The sequence below is a fragment of the Balaenoptera physalus genome (genome assembly GCF_965194825.1).
Source record: "Balaenoptera physalus genome assembly, chromosome: 19".
Taxonomy (NCBI): Eukaryota; Metazoa; Chordata; class Mammalia; order Artiodactyla; family Balaenopteridae; genus Balaenoptera; species Balaenoptera physalus.
The window spans coordinates 42,715,503-42,737,793 of NC_138900.1; the positions used below are offsets into that span (position 1 = coordinate 42,715,503).

Below are 22,291 nucleotides of genomic sequence, written 5' to 3' on the forward strand. Positions count from 1 at the left end.
GGAAATAACTACTGCAGAGCAGAATAAAGAAAAAAGAATGAAAAGAATTGAGGACAGTCTCAGAGACCTCTGGGACAACATTAAACGCATCAACATTCAAATTATAGGGGTCCCAGAAGGAGAAGAGAAAAAGAAAGGGTCTGAGAAAATATTTGAAGAGATTATAGTTGAAAACTTCCCTAATATGGGAAAGGAAATAGTCAGTCAAGTCCAGGAAGTGCAGAGAGTCCAATACAGGATAAATCCAATGAGAAACACGCCAAGACACATATTAATCAAACTATCAAAAATTAAATACAAAGAAAAAATATTAAAAGCAGCAAGGAAAAAGCAACAAATAATGTACAAGGGAATCCCCATAAGGTTAACAGCTGATCTTTCAGCAGAAACTCTGCAAGCCAGAAGGGAGTGGCAAGACATATTTAAAGTGATGAAAGGGAAAAACCTACAACCAAGATTACTCTACCCAGCAAGGATCTCATTCAGATTTGACGGAGAAATTAAAACTTTTACAGACAAGCAAAAGCTAAGAGAATTCAGCACCACACAACCAGCTTTACAACAAATGCTAAAGGAACTTCTCTAGGCAGGAAGCATAAGGGAAGGAAAAGACCTACAATAACAAACCCAAAACAATTAAGAAGATGGTAACAGGAACATACATATCAATAATTACCTTAAATGTAAATGGATTAAATGCTCCCACCAAAAGACGCAGACTGGCTGAATGGATACAAAAACAAGACCCATGTATATGCTGTCTACAAGAGACACACTTCAGACCTAGGGACACATACAGACTGAAAGTGAGGGGATGGAAAAAGATATTCCATGCAAATGGAAATCAAAAGAAAGCTAGAGTAGCAATTCTCATATCAGACAAAATAGACTTTAAAATAAAGAATGTTACAAGAGACAAAGAAGGACTCTACATAATGATCAGGGGATCAATCCAAGAAGAAGATATAACAATTGTAAATATTTATGCACCCAACATAGGAGCACCTCAATACATAAGGCAAATGCTAACTGCCATAAAAGGGGAAATAGACAGTAACACAGTCATAGTAGGGGACTTTAACACCCCACTTTCACCAATGGACAGATCATCCAAAATGAAAATAAATAAGGAAACACAAGCTTTAAATGATACATTAAACAAGATGAAGTTATTGATATTTATAGGCCATTCCATCCAAAAACAATCGAATATACTTTCTTCTCAAGTGCTTATGGAAAATTCTCCGGGATAGATCATATCTTGGGTCAAAAATCAAGCTTTGGTAAATTTAAGAAAACTGAAATCATATCAAGTATCGTTTCCAACCACAATGCTATGAGACTAGATATTAATTACAGGAAATAAAATCTGTAAAAATACAAACACATGGAGGCTAAGCAGTACACTACTTAATAACCAAGAAATCACTGAAGAAATCAAAGAGGAAATCAAAAAATACCTAGAAATAAATGACAAAGAAAACATGATGACCCAAAACCTATGGGATCCAGCAAATGCAGTTCTAAGAGGGAAGTTTATAGCAATACAATCCTACCTCAGGAAACAAGAAACATCTCAAATAAACAACCTAACCTTACACCTAACGCACTTAGAGAAAGAAGAACAAAAAAACCCCAAAGTTAGCAGAAGGAAAAAAATGATAAAGATCAGATCAGAAAGAAATAAAAAAAAAAAAAATGAAGAAAATAGTACCAAAGATCAGTAAAACTAAAGGCTGGTTCTTTGAGAAGATAAACAAAATTGATAAACCACTAGCGAGACTCATCAAGAAAAAAAGAAGACTCAAATCAATAGAATTAGAAATGAAAAAGGAGAAGTAACAACTGACACTACAGAAATACAAAGGATCATGAGAGATTATTACATGCAACTGTATGCCAATAAAATGGACAGCCTGGAAGAAATGGACAAATTCTTAGAAAAGCACAACCTCCCGAGATTGAACCAGGAAGAAATAGAAAATATAAACAGACCAATCGCAAACACTGAAATTGAAACTGTGATTAAAAATCTTCCAACAAAAAAGCCCAGGACCAGATGGATTCACAGGCGATTTCTATCAAACACTTAGCAAAGAGCTAACACCCATCCTTCGCAAACTCTTCCAAATATAGCAGAGGGAATAACACTCCCAAACTCATTCTACGAGGCCACCATCACCCTGTTACCAAAACCAGGCAAAAATGTCACAAAGAAAACTACAGACTAATATCACTGTTGAACATAGATGCAAAAATCTTCAACAAAATACTAGCCAACAGAATCCAACAGCACATTAAAAGGATCATACACCATGATCAAGTGGGTTTTATCCCAGGAATGCAGGGATTCTTCAATATATGCAAATAAATCAATGTGATACACCATATTAACAAATTGAAGGAGAAAAACCATATGATCATCTCAATAGATGCAGAAAAAGCTTTCTACAAAATTCAACACCCATTTATGATAAAAACTCTCCAGAAAGTAGGCATAGAGGGAAGCTACCTCAACATAATAAAGGCCATATATGACAAACCCACAGCCAACATCTTTGTCAATGGTGAAAAACTGAAACCATTTCCTCTAAGATCCAGAACAAGACAATGTTGTCCAATCTCACCAGTATTATTCAACATAGTTTTGGAGGTTTTAGCCACAGCAATCAGAGTAGAAAAAGAAATAAAGGGAATCCAAATCAGAAAAGAAGTAAAGCCATCACTGTTTGCAGATGACATGATACTATACATAGAGAATCCTAAAGATGCTACCAGAAAACTACTAGAGCTAATGAATGAATTTGGTAAAGTAGCAGGATACAAAATTAATGCACAGGAAGCTCTTGCATTCCTATACAATAATTATGAAAAATCTGAAAGAGGAATTAAGGAATCACTCCCATTTACCTTTGCAACAAAAAGAATAAAATACCTAGGAATAAACCTACCTAAGGAGACAAAAGGCCTGTATGCAGAAAACTATGACACTAATGAAAGAAATTAAAGATGATACAAACGGATGGAGAGGTATCCCATGTTCTTGGATTGGAAGCATCAACATTGTGAAAAAGACTAAACTATCCAAAGCAATCTACAGATTCAATGCAATCCCTATCAAACTACCAATGGCATGTTTCACAGAACTAGAAGGAAAAATTTCACAATTTGTATGGAAACACAAAAGACCCCGAAGAGCCAAAGCAATCTTGAGAAAGAAAAACGGAACTGGAGGTATCAGGCTCCCTGACTTCAGACTATACTACAAAGCTACAGTAATCGAGACAGTATGGTACTGGCACAAAAACAGAAATATAGATCAATGGAACAGGATAGAAAGCCCAGAGATAAACCCTCACATATATGGTCACCTTATATTTGATAAAGGAGGCAAGAATATACAATGGAGAAAAGACAGCCTCTTCAATAATTGGTGCTGGGAAACTGCACAGCTACATGTAAAAGAATGAAATTAGAACACTCCCTAACACCATACACAAAAATAAACTCAAAATAGATTAAAGACCTAAGTGTAAGGCCAGACACTATAAAACTCTTAAAGGAAAACATAGGAAGAACACTCTATGACATAAATCACAGCAGGATCCTTTTTGACTCACCTCTTGGAGAAATGGAAATATAAACAGAAATAAATAAATGGGACCTAATGAAACTTAAAAGCTTTTGCACAGCAAAGGAAACCATAAACAAGACCAAAAGACAACCCTCAGAATGGGAGAAAATATTTGCAAATGAAGCAACTGGCAAAGGATTAATCTCCAAAATATACAAGCAGCTTATGCAGCTCAATATCAAAAAAACAAACAACTCAATCCAAAAATGGGCAGAAGACCTAAATAGACATTTCTCCAAAGAAGATATACAGATTGCCAACAAACACATGAAGGTATGCTCAACATCACTCATCATTAGAGAAATGCAAATGAAAACTACAATGAGGTATCACCTCACACCAGTCCGAATGGCCATCATCGAAAAATCTACAAACAATAAATTCTGGAGAGGGTGTGGAGAAAAGGGAACACTCTTGCACTGTTGGTGGGAATGTAAATTGATACAGCCACTATGGAGAACAGTATGGAGGTTCCTTAAAAAACTAAAAATAGAACTACCATGTGACCCAGCCATCCCACTGCTGAGCATGTACCCTAAGAAAACCATAATTCAAAAAGAATCATGTACCACAATGTTCATTGCAGCTCTATTTATAATAGCCAGGAAATGGAAGCAACCTAAGGGTCCATCGACAGATGAATGGATAAAGAAGATGTGGCACATATATACAATGGAATATTACTCAACCATAGAAAGAAATGAAATTGAGTTATTTGTAGTGAGGTGGATGGACCTAGAGACTGTCATACAGAGTGAAGTAAGTCAGAAAGAGAAAAATAAATAGCGTATGCTGACACATATATATGGAATCTAAAAAAACAAAAAGGTTATGAAGAACCTAGGGGCAGGACAGGAACAAAGACGCAGATGTAGAGAATGGACTTGATGACACGGGGAGGGGGAAGGATAAGCTGGGACGAAGTGAGAGAGTGGCATGGACATATATACACTACCAAATGAAAATAAATAGCTAGCGGGAAGCAGCCACATAGCACAGGGAGATCAGCTCGGTGTTTTGTGACCACCTAAAGGGATGGGATACGGAGGGTAGGAGGGAGACGCAGAAGAGAGGAGATATGGGGATATATGTATATGTATATTTGATTCACTTTGTTATAAAGCAGAAACTAACACACTATTGTAAAACAATTATACTCCAATAAAAAAATTGTTAAAAATTGTTTAAAAAGTAAAAAAAAAAAAATTCTATTCTTTGGAGGCTTGGAGAAACTTGGAGTTAGTGAAACCATTCTTGCATCTCTAAATCCCCATTATTCCAGAGTCATGCTTATGCAGATTCACAGTGAAATCATGAACAATGTTTTCCATACCAGGCATTCCCCATTTTAAATGAAAGTAACATGTATTTTCTTCACAGAATTTGCATCCTACAGGTACTCTTAAAACACTAACTACCTGAGGAAATAACGTTGTCATGATTAATTAGGCACATCTCAGTTTTTATATAAAAGTCAATGGAAAGAATCAGGAACTTTATTAATACCATGTCTAGCACCCACTTGGTGATAGATACAGCTCTCAAAATAAATGCATATTGTACTTACAAACCTCTCCTATAAATTTTCCTCACTATCTATAAATAAAACTTAGCATGCGCCTAGAAAGGACAAGGTAATAAGTCCTTTCACAGATGAAAGAAGACGTGTGTCGATTTAAATCATGCAGTGTAGATGGCAAATATAGACAGGCATAATCTGTAATATAAGTCAATTTACAGTATTTCTTCTGTTTACCCTTTAACAAATTTACCATCTAGAGTGTTTGAAATATCATCTTCTAAATAAAAATATCAATTTGTTCCCTGCTCTACTGGTTGGTTATAAATTGCCTACTCATAGTCACATGTTAACTTCAGAATCTCTTTACTGTGTAGTATTTTCTACTACTTCCAGTGAAGGCAGAGCATGTTTTCAGAGGTCTCCTCACACCATTATACAGCCAGAAACCTACATTATGCTTAAATCATCTGTCTGTGCAAGAGAGAGAAATGCCCAATGTAGTCTTTAAAATGTATGCTTATATAAACCTCCTGAAAATACAGATTTTTGTCTTTATCATTTTGACATCAACCTAACACTAACACAGTGCATATAAATATAGGAAGTCCAATTATTTGAGTTTGCTTTTGAGAAAAAAAATTGCCTCTTCAAAGACTAAAGAAAAAAAATGAATCTTTTCTGTGTCTAGGAACTGTAGAAGTATACATATAAATAGTGCCATGAAATACTTCATCAGAAATGCCAACGATCTGTCAATAGAAAAATTGTTGAATGAAAAGAACCTTGACATTTAACATTTGCTCTCTATACCTCATAAGTGTTATATTTTAATAAACCATAGTTTTAAAACTCTTGTAGGCATATTTATTTTCCAAAGATGTTGAGCCAAACATATTTGTAAGCTAAATAAGGAAATGAGAAAAAAATAAGGTGATTTGGTACTGCTTATGCACATATTTTCAAATAGGCAATAATCACTGAAATGATGGAATTAAATGCAAGCCTCAATTAAAAAGAGTGTTTTATACTTGATTTGCTAAAACAATAAGAATAATCATTCTTCAAGTACGTTAAAAAGGTCACTAGTCTCTGTAAAGGAGCGTTGCTGCAGTTTCCTTTCAGTTGTTCTACTTTTCCTCGTTAATGCATATCATATACAATTGGGGTTGCAGGTTAAGCCATCAGTGGATTGTTTTCTTACCAGCTACCTTTTAAATGTCCTCAATCAATCTCCTGTTTCTTGGAGACCACAAAATAATTTTTTTTTGCAATAATAGCCTCCTTTGGACTTTGAAGTGGAAATGCTGTCAGAGGCAGCTTGAAAAAATAGTAATGGTAGCACTCCCATACCCGGCACAGGTCCAGAGTTCTGCTCTATGGAAAGAGTAGTCCAAACCCAGATGCAAAAAGAAGTCCTAACCCTTTTAACAATGCACAAATTACCTTTCTTCCCTAGTTCCCCCCTCTTCTTTAAGAACTGAGTCTATCAACTCCTACTTGTGTGCTTGGCGTACTGTGCACCAGGGACCCACACATCACGGGAATTGTCTTAGTAAATATAGTTTATTTACGATGGTGGTGGGAAGACTCTTTCAGAGGCTATGTATTCATGTGTTAACAGTTCTGGATCCACCTGTTTTAGATTATCTATGTCTTATTTGCTACTCTACTTGTGTTCTAAATACATATACCCATGAAACTTGACACATGGCATTTTTTGGTTTGCTTTGGGAACATTAATGAATTTCTCAGGGTAACCATGGATTTGGAAAGGACTAAGAGTCCAGTCGTGGTCTGTTGTTATCTGGCTTTATCTACTAGAGAAAGCAGAGTGTGTGAAATGAGGGCACCTACACACAGTACCCCAGCCCTTAGAGTTCTTCATAAGCACTTAGTTCAAATTTGGTTGAAAAGTTTAAGATAATGATCATTTAATTAAGAAAAGTCCAAGTAGGGTCTTTGGGGGTAATAACTGGTAAAAAACACTGCTTTAAAAGCATAGTCAGTGGTTTTCACTGGTAATGAAATGGCCTAATATAACCACCTGAGGAGAAAATAGTGAGAATGTCTTTCTGGTAATGTAGTCAATAAAATTAGAGGTCTGAATAATATCTCAGGCAATAATATTCACTAATAGGCATGAGCATAATGCCAGACAGGTAGATAGGATAGTCAAAATCTCCCCTGTATCTTTAAGCAAACTTTGAGACAGTTTTTTCACAGCGGCGAACGCACAGGCTCTGGAATCAAGCTGTCTGGGTTTTTATTCCAATATAAGATACTTCACCTCTTTGCTTTCACTTTCTTCTTTTATGTAATGGGCATTATAGTTTACAAACATGAAATGGTGAACGTGAGGATTCACATTGTAATCCCATATAATTTTATATGTAACATATTGCCAGGACATAGGCAAGTGCTCAGTAAATTCTACATAATAATGATAATAACCATGACCACAACAATCATGTCTATTATCTGAATTCAACATGCAGGCATCTAGGTTGAAAAGAAAACAAAGAGAAAAAAGAAAAAATGGCTGTGTCCTTCCTAAGTGTAAGAGTCATTACAAAGACAATAAAAATGGAAGGACATTTATGTGACAATTGGAATCTAATCTAATAAAGAATGCTTGAAATCATGACTATCTGGGATTTATCATCGTGAAATCTTTATCCTACCTGCTTAAAAAATGTTTTACTTGTTTGTTTGATCTTTTCATTTGCATACAATTTGAAAATAAATACACCTGGACTAGTTAAAATTACTTGAAGACTTTCCCTTCTGTCCAAGATGGAATAACAGGGATCAGATTTATCCTCCCTCCTAAAACGAAGAAAAACATTGATCTTTGACAGTAGGAACGAAGAATGTGAGCCCCACCACTGCCACAATTTACTGTCCTTAGAGAGTTTCCAAGCTGCAAAAACAAAAACAAAGATCTAAATAAATGAAGGGAAATGCCATGTTTATGGATTAGAAGACAACACAGTAAAGATGTCAGTTCTTTCAAGTCAATGTATATGTTTAATACAATTCCTATAAAAATATTAGGAATATTTTTGGTACATATTGACATGATTATTCTAAAATTTATATTGGAAAAAATTAGCTAGAATATAAAAATAATTTTGAAATAGGAAAATAGTGTGAAGAATCAGTCTACCTGATTTCAAGACCTATTATAAAGCTACAGTAATCAAATGTGTGCTGTTGGCACACAGTTATACACATAGCTCAGTGGAACAGAGTAGTGAACCCAGAAATAGACTCACACAAATACGTCCAGCTGATTTTTTACAAAGGTGCAAGAGCAATTCAATGAAGGAAAACTAGCCTTTCAATAAATGGATTTGGAGCAATTGGACATCCATGGGAGGAGAGGTGAGAACTTTGACCTAAGTCTCATATCTTATACAAAAATTAATTGGAATGGATATGAACTTAATGTAAATCATAAAATGATAAAACTTGGAGAAAAATTTTTTTTTTAATTTGGGATATGGGATCCGGCAAAGAGTTCTAGACTTGATACCAAATGGACAATCCATTAAAGGAAAAAAATGATAATTTGGATTTATCAAAATTAAAAACTTTTGTTCTGCAAAAGATCATGTTTAAGAGGATGATAAAACAAGTTATAGAATGCAATAAAATATTTGTAAACCACATATCCAACAAAGGACTAGCGTCTAGCATATGTAAAGAAGTCTCAAAACACAATGTTAATAAACAAATAATCCAATTGGAAAATGGGCAAAACTCAGAAAAGAAATTTTACCATAGAGGATACACAGATGACAAGAATGCTCGTAACAAAGAATAAAAAGATGTTGAACAGCATTGCCATTAGAGAAATGCGAATTAAAACCAGAGTGAGATATCGCTAGACATGATCACAATGGCTGAAATAAAAAGTAGTGACAGCACTAAATACTGGCAAGGATGTGGGGAAATGGAATTACTCATATATTTCTGGTGGGATTGTGAAATTATATAGCTATTCTGAATAAAAAATGGCAACTTTTTTATAAAACTAAACATATATTTGCCATATAACCCAGGAATGTCACTCTTGGTCATTTATGTCCAAACATAAACATGTACACAAATGTGTATAGCAGCTTTATTCTTGAAGTCCTAAACTGGAAACAAGCCAGCTACCCCTCAGCAGTTTATAAACAAATGGTGGTACATTCATGCCATGGAATACAACCAAAGCAATAAAAATGACAAACAGTTAATACATACAGCAAACCTGAATGAATCTCCAGAGAATAATGCTGAGTGGGAAAAAAGCCAACTTCGAAAGTGCACACGGCATAATTTTATTTATATAATATTTTGAAATGACAAAACTATAGAAATGGAGACCAGCTTAGGGTCTGATAGTGGTAAAGGAGATCATGGGCACAGGACGGAAATATATGCAGGTATAAAAGGGCAATACGAAGATCCTTCTTTTGTAAGATGTTACCATTAGGGAAAATTGAGCAAAAGTAGCTCAGAATTTCTATTATTTCTTATACTTACATGTGAATCAAAAATTAATTCAAAATAAAGAAGTTTAATTGAAAAAGAAATAGCAATATGAATATTTTACAAATCTGTACACAAATTTCAAAGTTTATTGAAATACTCTCTGACATAGAAAAATAAATAGTAAGAGATACTGTACTTAGTGAATGTATTTCATTTAAAATTTATTAATTGATCCTATACTGACAATGAATTAATAAATTTCATCAGTTTAAAAATACCAAAAATGTTGTAAATTTTATAAGAAATATGAAGATAAATGTATACTTCAAACATTCAAAAGTTAGAATTACATAGAATAAAAAGTGAACATTTTCTCTCTTTCATTCCCATTATCCCTAACTCCCCACCTTACATATAACTAACTACTTATAGGAAAAGTTTAGTATATATATATTTTTGTGGGGGGATTAGGGAAGATTTTGGCATTTCTATATTTAGCTCTTTTCTCTATGATTTGTTTCTATTCAACATATATTTTAAAGGTCTTTTTATTCATCCTATATAAAGCTACTGTACTGTGTATACAATTCCATAATATGAATACGTACTAGAACAGGGGTCCCCACCCCCGGGCCTGTTAGGAACCGGGCCGCACAGCAGGAGGTGAGTGGCGGGCGAGTGAGCGAAGCTTCATCTGCCGCTCCCCATCACTCCCATTACCGCCTGAACTGCCCCCCCCGCCCCGCCACGCCGTCTGTGAAAAAATTGTCTTCCACAAAACCGGTCCCTGGTGCCAAAAATGCTGGAGACTGCTGTACTAGAATTTAATCATGACCCTACTTTAAGACATTTGTGTGGTTTTCTCTTATTTAATAATAGTAAAATTCTAGAATAACTTGGCAATATCCGTGCATGTATGGCAATCTGAGCACATGCATGAGATTCCAGAAAGGAATTTTTGGATCTAAACACATGCACTTTTAAAAAATTATTTTGACATTGTTATTTACTGTATAGCTCTCCCAAAATGTTTCCCAGCTATGCCAGCTCAGGTGTTTCTCTCAGCTTCATATTCATTCTTTTATAGGCTGTCCTCCCTACGGATGGGGTTAAACATCTTCAAATACATTAGGCTGACTGGAAAACAGAAGGAGGTGGAAATCTGGAACTTGTGGACTTCTGTCCAGGAGTTGCAGGAACTTCTTAATATTTTCATGAAACGTTCCCCTCTCCTTTTTTTGTTCCTCCAAGGATTCCCACTTTCTCACTTTTGCTCTTCTGGTCTTTCCAATGGCTTTGTAAGAAGTTGCTACTTTTGAAAATGTAGGTGAAATAAGTACTTTTTCATATATGCAAAAGCTGACAGAGTTGCACTATAAGAAAAGTTAAAAACTTATTCTTTTAAAGAGTCAAAATTGTCTGGATGAAAATATACCTAAACTCATGTAGGGAGAGAGGGATAGTATTTAGAAAGTGCCTGAAATATGATAGTGGCTTCAAAGAGAGCTAAGCTTCCAAGAAGCCAATGGGGAGAAATTGGGAGTGAGAACAGATTAAGGTACGACTTTAACATCAAGCTTGAGTCTTTTTCTGGAAAGAAAATGTTATATACTTTTCTCTCAAAATCAGTGTAGTGCCACATGGGCTAAGGGTTTGTATGCTAATTAGGAAACACTGCTTTCTATCAAGGAGTGCAGCCCTCAGCCCAAGTATCTGTTGACCACCATCAGAAGAGGTGAGCTGAGTAAACACCTCTGCTACCATCAGAGTTGTTGTTGAAGGCTTTGGGGGTTATGTTAGGCATTTTATTAAGTATAAATCCTTTGTTTGATGTGGCTTTTACTTTAAGTATGGAGCTTTCTCTCTAGGATAACAGTTTCCAATTTCAGGGGTCAAATTAAACAAAGACATGCTTATTTGCGGGGCATAAGGGCTGTGAAAGCCTTTTCTCTATGCCAAAACCACCAAGAGTATACCAACTACAAGAGTGGGTCTGATTTCTTGAGGCTAATAGAGAAGCAAGACTTAAATTCTTCAGTTGAAAGCCAAGTTTCACTTTTATTTTACTGAACTAACCTGTCTGCTTTATCCTCAGCCTTGTGGAAAGCAGAGCTAGGATTAGGAAGAAGGCTTTCTTAAAATAGTCCTATCTTAAAATGCAAAGATTATTTTCTCTGGGTTAAATCAAATGAGCATTTATGCCCCATCATGTATCTCCAAGTAGAGGCTGCCTCATTGGCTCTGCTTAATTCTCTTTCCCTCTCACCTTTCTACTTGGTTTCTGAGTCTTGAAATGACATTAGAGCTCTTTATGTTTGGAGATCAAATTAACTATTTAGCCAGGTCATTAAAGTGGAGGATATAATGCTCAGAAGTAAGCATTTCATTTACAAAAATGCACATTATCTAATGCAATAAATGGTGATAGTGTGTCTTTAGGCCCTGGTTGTTCCAGTGTTTGGGGAAATAATAAAGACTTTTCATTTTCTCCCTTAGATCATAAGTGCTGTGTTATTAGTGCTGTCTCAGCGTTAAACCAGGTTGCAAGCTGCTTATTCTTCAAAATGAAGCTTTGTTTTTTAGTTTAATTGCTTTTTCAGGAGCATTATTAACTTCCAGAAGTGGAGAAAAAATTAAAGCAGCTGAAGCTGTGATTGTATATTTGAAGGTGAAAAACACTTTTCAAAAACCAAGGCAACAATTCTGTACCAGTTGTCAAGAATAATATTAGGGAATACACGCACACACACACACACACGCACACACACACACACACACACACACGTATGATATAATAATTATAGAAAGTAAGATCTTTTAAATACCAGGTGTGAGAACCATCTATATTTTTCTGTTAGGTGTTTTAACATGCTAAATAAAGAATTATACTATTATCCTGAGGGACCAGATAATGCCCAAACTCCCTGAACTTTTCAAAAATAAATCTCCATCAAACTTTATATCCCAATCAATCACCAAACTCTAGATTCAGCTTTCTGAATAGCTCTCAAATGCATCATCTTCTCATTTTCACAGACATCCAGCCTATGTCAAAACTGGGCCATTTGCCACCGTGCTCACCCCCACCCCTGAAACAGGTCTCCCCATCTTCCAATGCAATGCCAACTGCAGTATAATCAGAACTATGTTGGTTCTATGCTATTCCCCCAGCAGGTTCATCCATCTGTATAAATTCTGGTCATTAATAAACAAAAATGCCAGTGTCCCGAATTTCACAGGCTGATTTCACTATCTTTTTGCTGCTCCTGTTTCTAGTGGAAGGTTCAACTACTCTCTGATATGTCTTCTTTGTCCATTTAAAGTAACCTAGTCACTATATGTCTCAAACGTATTAAGTGCTATTGTGGGGCAAGTTTGGAAGATTGGATTTAGGAGGTCATGGGATGAGGCATATGGATAGGCCTAAAGGACATGATGCAAGTGTAGGGATCTTATATCACATATTAATGCCTACCAGAGAGGATCTACTACACACACACAAAAATATAATAAATAAAGAGAATAGGAGAACTCAGATAGTTGATGTTAGCAAGACTCTGTCCTTGACCTCCCTGGTGCTTGTGCAATGGGCTTATGAATGAAGTAGTCATAGTGGCAAAGAACTACCCTTGGCCAGCGAATGCCTGAGATAGGCCTCACAGCATGGGTCTCCTCTCATCAAATCTGACTTATCTCCTGCTACTTCAAAGTATTCAACCTGTCAGCAAAAGAGACCCACACTGTGCCTTCCTTCAAGGCTAACAGCCAGACACTGGGGGGAAAGTTGATGACATTGGACATCTTCTATCCTAGGAAGAGCAATGACATCCTGACAGGTATTGACACATTCTCTATATGTGTGTCCCTCTCCTGCCCTCAATGCCTAAGCACTATTTGAGGACTTAAGAGTTTCTGACCTGCTGACATGAGATAATGTATAACTTTGCTTTGGACTAAGGAACCCAATTTAAGTCAGAAGAGGAACATCCCTGGGCACAAAACTTTGAGATCCATTGTTGCTACCGCAAACCACGCATATAGGAATTGCTGCCCTGGAGAAGTGAGTAATGGAATTGCCTCTAAAAAGTGCGGTTGAACCATCAGCCTGGTGCTGTCACTCACTGACTATACTGCATCTTTCAGGATACAGTGTATACCTTGTATTGAGAGAGATAATATGATAGGAAGAAAAATTGGTGTGGGAAACAAGATTTGAGAGTATGTGTGGCCATTCTTACCATGACTTCCACTGATCACTTGAGGTATTAGGGCTTCCTGCTCCTTCCCCAAATGTGGGCTCTGTGGGTCTTGGATGTTCATGTTCCCCGATGGAGACTGTTCCTACCAAAACACATAGTCGAGTCCCACTCAGTTCAATGCCATATTCACCACCTGGTCACTGTGGTGCAGAAGGCCAACAAAGAAAGGAATTACAATACTTTAAGTAATTATGCTATTATATAATGCTGTCAGGGAGGGATATGTTTGCACTCAGGTGATACACTAATGAATCTCTTGATGTTCTTAACCCTAATTTACTTTAAATGGGCAAGCGTAGCAACTGTAGCCTGATAAGGGCATAGTAACCTGGATCTCAGGCCTCTCAGGGATGAGAGTCTGGTATTCCACCTTGAAAGCCATCTAGACAGTAGAAGTGCTAGCCGAGGAGGAGGAAGAGAAAGTAGAAAGGTCATAGGAAAAAGGGATGATGTATCAGTTTATAGCTTTGGGACCACTGCAGGAACAGAGGAGTATTTCCACCATCAGTCTTTTGTATATTTCTCCCAAAACTGTGAACAACCAGAACCATGCCTGGATGAAATACACTTAATGGAGAAGCAATGGGATCTAGTAGTGCAAGGATGCTCTCATAGAGACTCTTTGTGCCTGTCTAGGATCACTATGGGCGAGTGTACCCCTGCCCCAACTGCTGTGTGCAGTCACTGTTCATTGTTGACATCTCACAACTGCACCTTCTTTTTTTTTTTTAAACATAAATAAATAAATAAATTTATTTATTTATTTTTGTCTGCGTTGGGTCTTTATTGCTGCGTGCGGGCTCTCTCTAGTTGTGGCGAGTGGGGGCCACTCGTCATTGCGGTGTGCAGGCTTCTCACTGTGGTGGTTTCTCTTGTTGCAGAGCACGGGCTCTAGGCATGCGGGCTTCAGTAGTTGTGGCGTGTCAGCTCGGTAGTTGTGGCTCACGGGCTCTAGAGCACAGGCTCAGTAGTTGTGGCGCACGGGCTTAATTGCTCAGTGGCATGTGGGATCTTCCCAGGCCAGGGCTCGAACCCGTGTCCCCTGCATTGGCAGGTGAATTCTTAACCACTGCACCATCAGGGAAGCCCCCTGCACCTTCTTTCAAGAATTCCTCTCGGGAAATCACTAGGAAATGCCTGAGAGTCTGTGTCCTTCCCTGGAGTAGCTTGCATCCAAGAATTGATGCAAGTACAGAACTCCAGGTAATTCAAAACTATGGAACCATTTAGATTTAAGAGCTTGCCATGGAATCAGGCTGACACTAGACTCCAGATGATCCTACATATTTCCTTTAGCTTCTTCTCCTGCTCTACACTGCTTTTCTCACTTTCTTATAGATTTCTCCATAGAATAATCCCTCAATAAATGATTTTCATAAGAATTCCTGCCTTAGGCTCTACTTTCAAGGAAATTGGTCTAAGACACCTCATCTTTACAATACTGAGTATTTTAACTCATAATCATACTTTGTTGCTTACTTAAGTCACCTCACTAAATTTTCCTTGCTCCTTAGTAATCTACATTTTGAGTACTTAATTTTGAAGCCCAATCTTACATGGCCCCTGAAGGGAATTCTGGCTGTCTTTGGCTCTCTCAACCCACAAGGTATAGAGTCTAGTCCCCAGAAGAACAAGCTGACCAGGCCACCAGTGAATAAATGAGTCTCCATGGCACTTCCCACAGCAGTCTGCCTTAGTGAAGATGCAGTGCGCAACCCCGTTTCACAAATGTTTGACTACAAGTACAGCAGCCGCAGTCGGAGTGGGATGGATATAGCCAGGCCCTGTGGCTCAGAAGGATCATTCTGGGATTCCCCTCCTTTTATGTTGGATGCTCCCCCTTTATATTCAATTTTTCTTCAATCGGATGAATAAAATTAGTTTTCTAAATATCATGTTATTTTCCTTGGAGGTAGAGTGAGGTTACCTCCATGGTGCACCAGGAAATAGTGCATGGATCCAAGGTACTGCCTAGGTTTTTTATTCAGATATCTTTTAGTAACTCTAAAAGTGGTTGAAATACAGCAAATAGTTCTGGAACAACTAGACAATTACATGCAAAGAAATGAATCTAGACACAGATTTTTCCTCCTTCGCAAAAATTAGCTCAAAATGGATCATAAACCTAAATGTAAAATCTAAACCTGTAAAACTCCTGGAAGAAAACATAGGAGAAAACCTAGATGATCTTGGGTATGGTGAATACCAAAGGCATGATTCATGAAAGAAATACTTGACAAGCTGGACTTCATTAACATTTAAAACTTCTGCTCTGAAAAATACACTGTCAAGAGAATAAGAAGGCAGGCTACAGATCAGGAGAATTGATTTGCAAAAGACATATCTGATCAAAGATTTTTATCCAAAGAACTCTTAAAGCTCAACAATAAGAAAGCAAATAACCCGATTAAAAAATGGGCAAAAGATCTGAATGGACACTTCACCAAAGAAGATTTACAGCTGACAAATAAGCAAATGAAAAGATGTTCCACATCATCTGTCATTAGGGAAATGCACATTGAAACGCTGAGATATCACTACACACCTATTAGAATGGCCAAAATCCAGACTACTGACAACACTAAATGCTGATGAGGATGTGGAGAAACAGAACTCATTTGCTTCTCGTAGGAATGCAAAATGGTACAGTCACTTTAGGAGACAATTTGGCAGCTTCTTACAAAACTAAACAAATTCTTAGTATATGATCCAGCAATCACACTCCTTGGTATTTACCCAAAGGATTTGAAAACTTACGTCCACACAAAACCTGCACATGGAATAAAGTGGTTTTATAGCCACTTTATCATAATTGTCAAAAGTTGGATGCAAACAAGAGGTCTTTCAGTAGATGAATGGATAAGTAAACTGTGGTACATCCAGACAAAGGAATGTTATATAGAGCTAAAAAGAAATAAGCTGTCAAGCCCATGATGGAGACTTAAATGCATATTACTAAGCGAGAGAAGCCAATCTGAAAATGCATTATAGCGTATGACTCCAACTGTGTGACATTCCGGAAAAGGCAAAACGATTGAGTCGGTAAAAAGATTAATGATTGTCATGGGTTAGGGGAGAGGAAGGGGTGAATAGGCAGAGCACAGTGAGTTTTTAGGGCAGTGAAACTCTTCTGTATGATACTGTAAATGTGGATACATGTCATTATACATTCGTCAAAACCCATAGGATGTGCAATACCAAGAGTGAACCATAATGTAAACTATAGACCTTGAGTGATAATGACATATTAGTGTAGGTTCATCGATTGTAACAAATGTACCATTGGGGCACAGGATGCTGATAGTGGGAGAAGCCATATGTGTGGGGAGGGGGTATATAGAAACTCTGTTTTCAGCTCAGTTTTGCTGTGAAACTAGAAGTACTCTGAAAAATAAAGTCTATTAAAAAAATTGAATAAAACAGTTTCAAAAGATGGCATTAAAAAGCCATACATTCATTAAATATTTCTCCTTGTCTCTTTTCTATGAAAGAAAGCAAGAAGCAGGAGTCAATAAAAATCAAGATTTATATGTCAGTATAAAAATATCTTTACACTGCTATTTTAATTATAATCTTCCTTGACATAGTTATAAAACATCTCATGTATATTACATATTTATACAAACTCTCATTTTCAGTGCACACTTCATGGTAAAGGTGTTTTCACATACACTAGCTTTTTAAATATTTTCAACAGATTAATTGTGGTTTCCCAGTGTCACTTAGTTCTTATATGATAACGGTGAGGCTCAAACTCGGGTTAACTGACCCATTTCTCATGAGGAACCATGTGAAATTCAGTTCAGATATAGAATCTGTCTCAGACTCTGGCAGATAATAGGTATGCAATAAAATTTCACTGTACTTGCTGACTACATTCAACTGTCTTTCTGTTTTGACTTTCTATATATGAGCCACAGGTGGACATTTGCTGGTAGATGAACATAATTTGGACACCTAAATTATGTTAATTAATACATATGCCTATTAAGTTGTTTAGCATTTCCAAATTTCATAAATGCTAATTTTAATTAAATAATACTCTGAAGGAAAAGGAGTTCCCTTAGGCAGCAAATGTTACAGTTCAGCTATTTTTGAATATTATATAGAAGCTTTATAAAGACTGCTTGCTGAAATGTCTTATTATTTCCCAAATTGCTGGTGTGATGCCAACTAGTATGACTTGCTACCATTTGGTTCACAAGCCTGGGGAAAATGTCAGAGTCTCTCTAAATTATACAGTTTCAATTCTGTAACTGCCTCCTTTACCTTGATATCAATTTTCTCTGCCATTATGTTGAAATCATTAGAAAATGAAACGTGTTACTTAGTTTTGAAGTCTCCACTGATTTTTTAACTAAAGAAATTCCTTAATTAAAAATCTTCATTCTTTCATGCCTTCAAATGATATATTATGGGTTATTTGACACATACATTATATGGTGGAATACATGAAAAATACCTCTACCTTCACAATCTAATAGAATTATTCAGAGATTAATGTCATGAACATTTATTGAATTCCTACTATGTGTTAAAGCACAAGTGTAGCATTAGGTCTCTACTAGGTAATTGAGGAAGCTTGGGTTTATAGCCAAAGGAATATTTAAATGTCTGACTGTGGTTGTAGGAGACCACAAGGGATAGTGCAAAACCTTCAAATTTATAGAAACTATGATATTTCTACCCCTGGGCCAAAAGGGATGTGGCAAAATCAGAAATGAGAAAGAGACAGTCATATCATATTCTGCGAGTCAAAATATGGTTTACACAGTTGTAATATTGGTATCACCTTGAAGCTAAATAGAAAGGAAAATTCTCAGGTCCAACCCTAAACCTAAGAATTAGAACTGCATTTTCATAAACTCCCAAGGTGATTTGTAGGCATGTTAATGTTTGAATACTGGTGTATAGGATGCCCCTTTGGAAGTAGTAATCCCAGGTGACCTGGGACACAACCTACTCAAGGTGATCTCATAGGGAAAATACTGGGGAATAAATATCTGACCTCACTGTCCCAGTGAAGTCCTTTGATCCCTGATGGGGGTCCTCATTGGCCAAATTTAATAGGAAACAAAGAGCAAGGAGAACTGTTGTGATTTATGAAGATCAACTACCCAGGCCAGCGGATTGAAGGGGGTGAAGAAGCAAATGGACTTGGAGTGGGAGTCGGAAAAGGTCTGGCACAGGAGGCTAAGCCCCACAGATATGAAGATGGATGACGTGGTCCCCTGACCTCGAACACCCCAACACAGTTTTTGCAAAATCATTGTTTATATTACAGTCACTTTTTTTTTTTTTAATAAATTTATTTATTTATTTATTTATTGGCTGTGTTAGGTCTTTGTTGCTGTGCACGGGCTTTCTCTAGTTGCGGTGAACAGGGGCTACTCTTCGTTGCGGTGCGCGGGTTTCTCATTGTGGTGGCTTCTCTTGTTGCGGAGCACGAGCTCTAGGTGTGCGGGCTTCAGTAGTTGTGGCACACGGGCTCAGTAGTTGTGGCTCAAGGGTTCTAGAGCACAGTTGTGGTGCATGGGCTTAGTTGCTCCAAGGCATGTGGGATCTTCCCGGACCAGGGCTCGAACCTGTGTCCCCTGCATTGGCAGGCGGATTCTTAATCACTGCGCCACCAGGGAAGCCCTATTACAGTCACTCTTAATATTGAAATTGTGAACAAAGTTGATACTATTCTAATGTAATGTCCAACAGACTATTCATCTTGAAGACATTTTACATAATCCTCTGGTTCTAAGTAAAGATACTAAAAAGTGTTCTGTCAGAACTAGCTGGCCTGGCTGGGATTCTCATATATATTTTCCTGTTCACCTTTACTATCAGAATCGTAGCAAATTTTTCCCTTACCTTTTGGTAGTGAGTCCCTCATTACTATGTGATTTCTGATGTCCTGGATTTCCTGCTTTGTCTGAGGCCTATTATGTTAGATTAAAAATCTTACATAATTTTATCAAGCGAAATTGAAAGTCTGGTAATATGGTGGCATTTCCCACTGTTTGAGTTCAAGATTAATCAGTTTCTCAAAGACTGAATTTACTAAATGAGAGCTTTTTAAAGCACAAAACGCATCCCATAGTTATCTGTGCTAGTAAATTAGAGGTCGTTCTGCCCTGCTACGAAACCCTGGGGTCCCAGGCATACTGCTGCCCATAATAAAATGTGGCCATAAATGGTTTAGGCCAGAAGCTGAGGATGAGTGGGAATGAGATCCCAGTGAGGACTTATAAGACCCTGAGCCCTCACAAGAATTGGAGCAGGTATCTGAACACTCTGTACTGCAGAAACATAATGTTATAATAGGACATAAAAAATAGCTACAGTATTATTGTGTGAGATTTATGTCAAGCACTGTGAAAAAAGCTTTATGTACATTACCTCTTATACTACTTAAAACAATCCTATGTTATAGGGACCGTCACGCAGTCAAAGGAATCCTAGAAGGACACCAGCAGCGTCTATGAGGGACCATTCTCACTTGGCTATATTCACTTGCTTCTCACATTATGCTTATTCCATCCAGGCACAGCTTCTTGCAAATCAATCAATCAATCTACGTTTGTAACAAAAAATAAATTTTTCTTCTGCAAGATGTAATCAAGTTGAATTTTTATATATTTGTTTTTATTTTTTTGGGAGCATTCTTCACACAGCATCTTGTTTGAACCATAGTCACCAATGACTATAGCCATGAAGACTAGGATCTTTTTCTTACACGGTCCTTGAGTGATTAAGAAGACCCTCCAGTCCTCAGCAAATTTTCCAGTAAAAAAATATGCATTACTTTCTTTTTCTTATATCATTGTTATTCAAAAATGATTAATAGAAAGTAATATAATGTGTTAGCCACATTTAAATTTTTAAGGGCAATTCAGTACTCTTTTTCTCAGGGAGATGTTCAGGTAGAAAAGGTTTCCTTAAGATCAGTTAAACTCGTTTATAAGGTGAATGTATAGAGAACTAGTTAACTGATTAAAATATTCTATTTTACAGATAAAGCACAGAGATATTAAAGTGAGTTAAGCTTCGTCGTCTGGTAAATGAAAAATTTAGCTTTACTTTTGTATTAGAATATTTTGAAGTAATATTTACTTTAGAGGTTTATTTAGCAACATACCTTCTGGAATTGTGATTATGGAATTATACTAATTCTTTCCTCCCTGTTCTTCTCCTTCCCATTCTTACAACTTTCTGGCAGACTGGTGGTGGTGGGATATGTATGAGAATGGTTACTGAGTTAGATGGTGAAAATCGTTATGTTTGGATTTTAGAGAGTTGTCAGTGTTACCCTAAACACAATATCCATCATCGCTGTTTCCTTGTTTTCTAATCCATTTGAATGATCAGAAAATTGAGGACTACAGAGTAAATGCATCATGTACAAAGAGTAAGGACAGAAAGTTCAGTTCACGAGTTGTTTATCCCAGAGACTTATTGGTTTGTTTTTTTTTCATGAATAATAGACAAAGAACGAAGTTCTAGACACAAGAGAGAAAAAACCCTGTATTTCCCACTAAAAACATAATAACAAAAATAGGATAGTGGTTACGAGTCTGGGTTTAATGGCTTCTGATTGTAGCTTTGCCATTTCCTAGTGATAAAACCCTGCACGTTGCCCTGAAATTGTCAATACTGCCATTGTTTATACTTGAGTCTCTTGAAAACATTTGATCTTCAAGTAGGTAGTGGGCACCTTCTTTGAAGCAAACAATAAGTATTAGTGGCGTGGCAGTGAGAAATCAAGTTCTCTGACTTACGGGAGCTACACATTTTAATGGAGGGAGATATTTTGATATTTTTAATTTTCATCTCTCAGGTGGTGATAAAGGCTACAATAAGGCTAGTCAAGAAAGACCTTTCTGATGAGGAGACACCTGAACGCGTCCCTCAGCCCCAGTCTGGTGACTGACAGCCTCCTCCATCTCAGGCAGTGGAGGCTCATTGAGTACCATGGATGTAAAGGAACAGCAAGAAGGTAAGTTTTGCTGAAGTTCAGTACAAGCGTTCTGTATTTTTATTTGCTTAATCTGGCAGCCTTACTTGGAGGCTTACCATGCAGTAAGGGCCTTGACCTCTACTCTGAGTGAGATAGGGAGCTATGAAAGTATTTTTAGCGTCCTGTTTTGAAAAGATCACTCTGTGTCCTATTGGAAGTAGTCTATAGGTGGTTAACAACAGAAGCAGGAAAGCAAATTAGGAAACATGGAATGATGGCAAGTTTGATCAAGGTCTCGTCATATATTTTGCAAGGGGATGTGACAAGATTTAATGATGGTTTGGCTGTGAAGTTGTGGGGAAATAAATAGAGGTGTCAAGGACAGTGTCAATTATTTTGTTTGAACAGTTGTGTCACACAGTTGTCCTAACCTAACCACTAAACAC

The 22,291-nt window shown here is 37.0% G+C and overlaps 1 long non-coding RNA gene across 3 annotated transcripts in view; it reads left to right on the forward strand.

Annotated features, from left to right (window-relative positions):
* LOC309649491 overlaps positions 1-22,291 on the forward strand; it is a 600,739-nt gene that overhangs the window by 151,705 nt on the left and 426,743 nt on the right. For 2 of the 3 annotated variants that reach the window (XR_014257146.1, XR_014257147.1), the window contains one exon: positions 21,726-21,884. This is a non-coding gene — a long non-coding RNA (uncharacterized lncRNA). Of the gene's footprint in view, positions 1-675; positions 21,885-22,291 lie in introns of those variants that run through there. The other variant, XR_014257148.1, reaches the window with a different exon arrangement.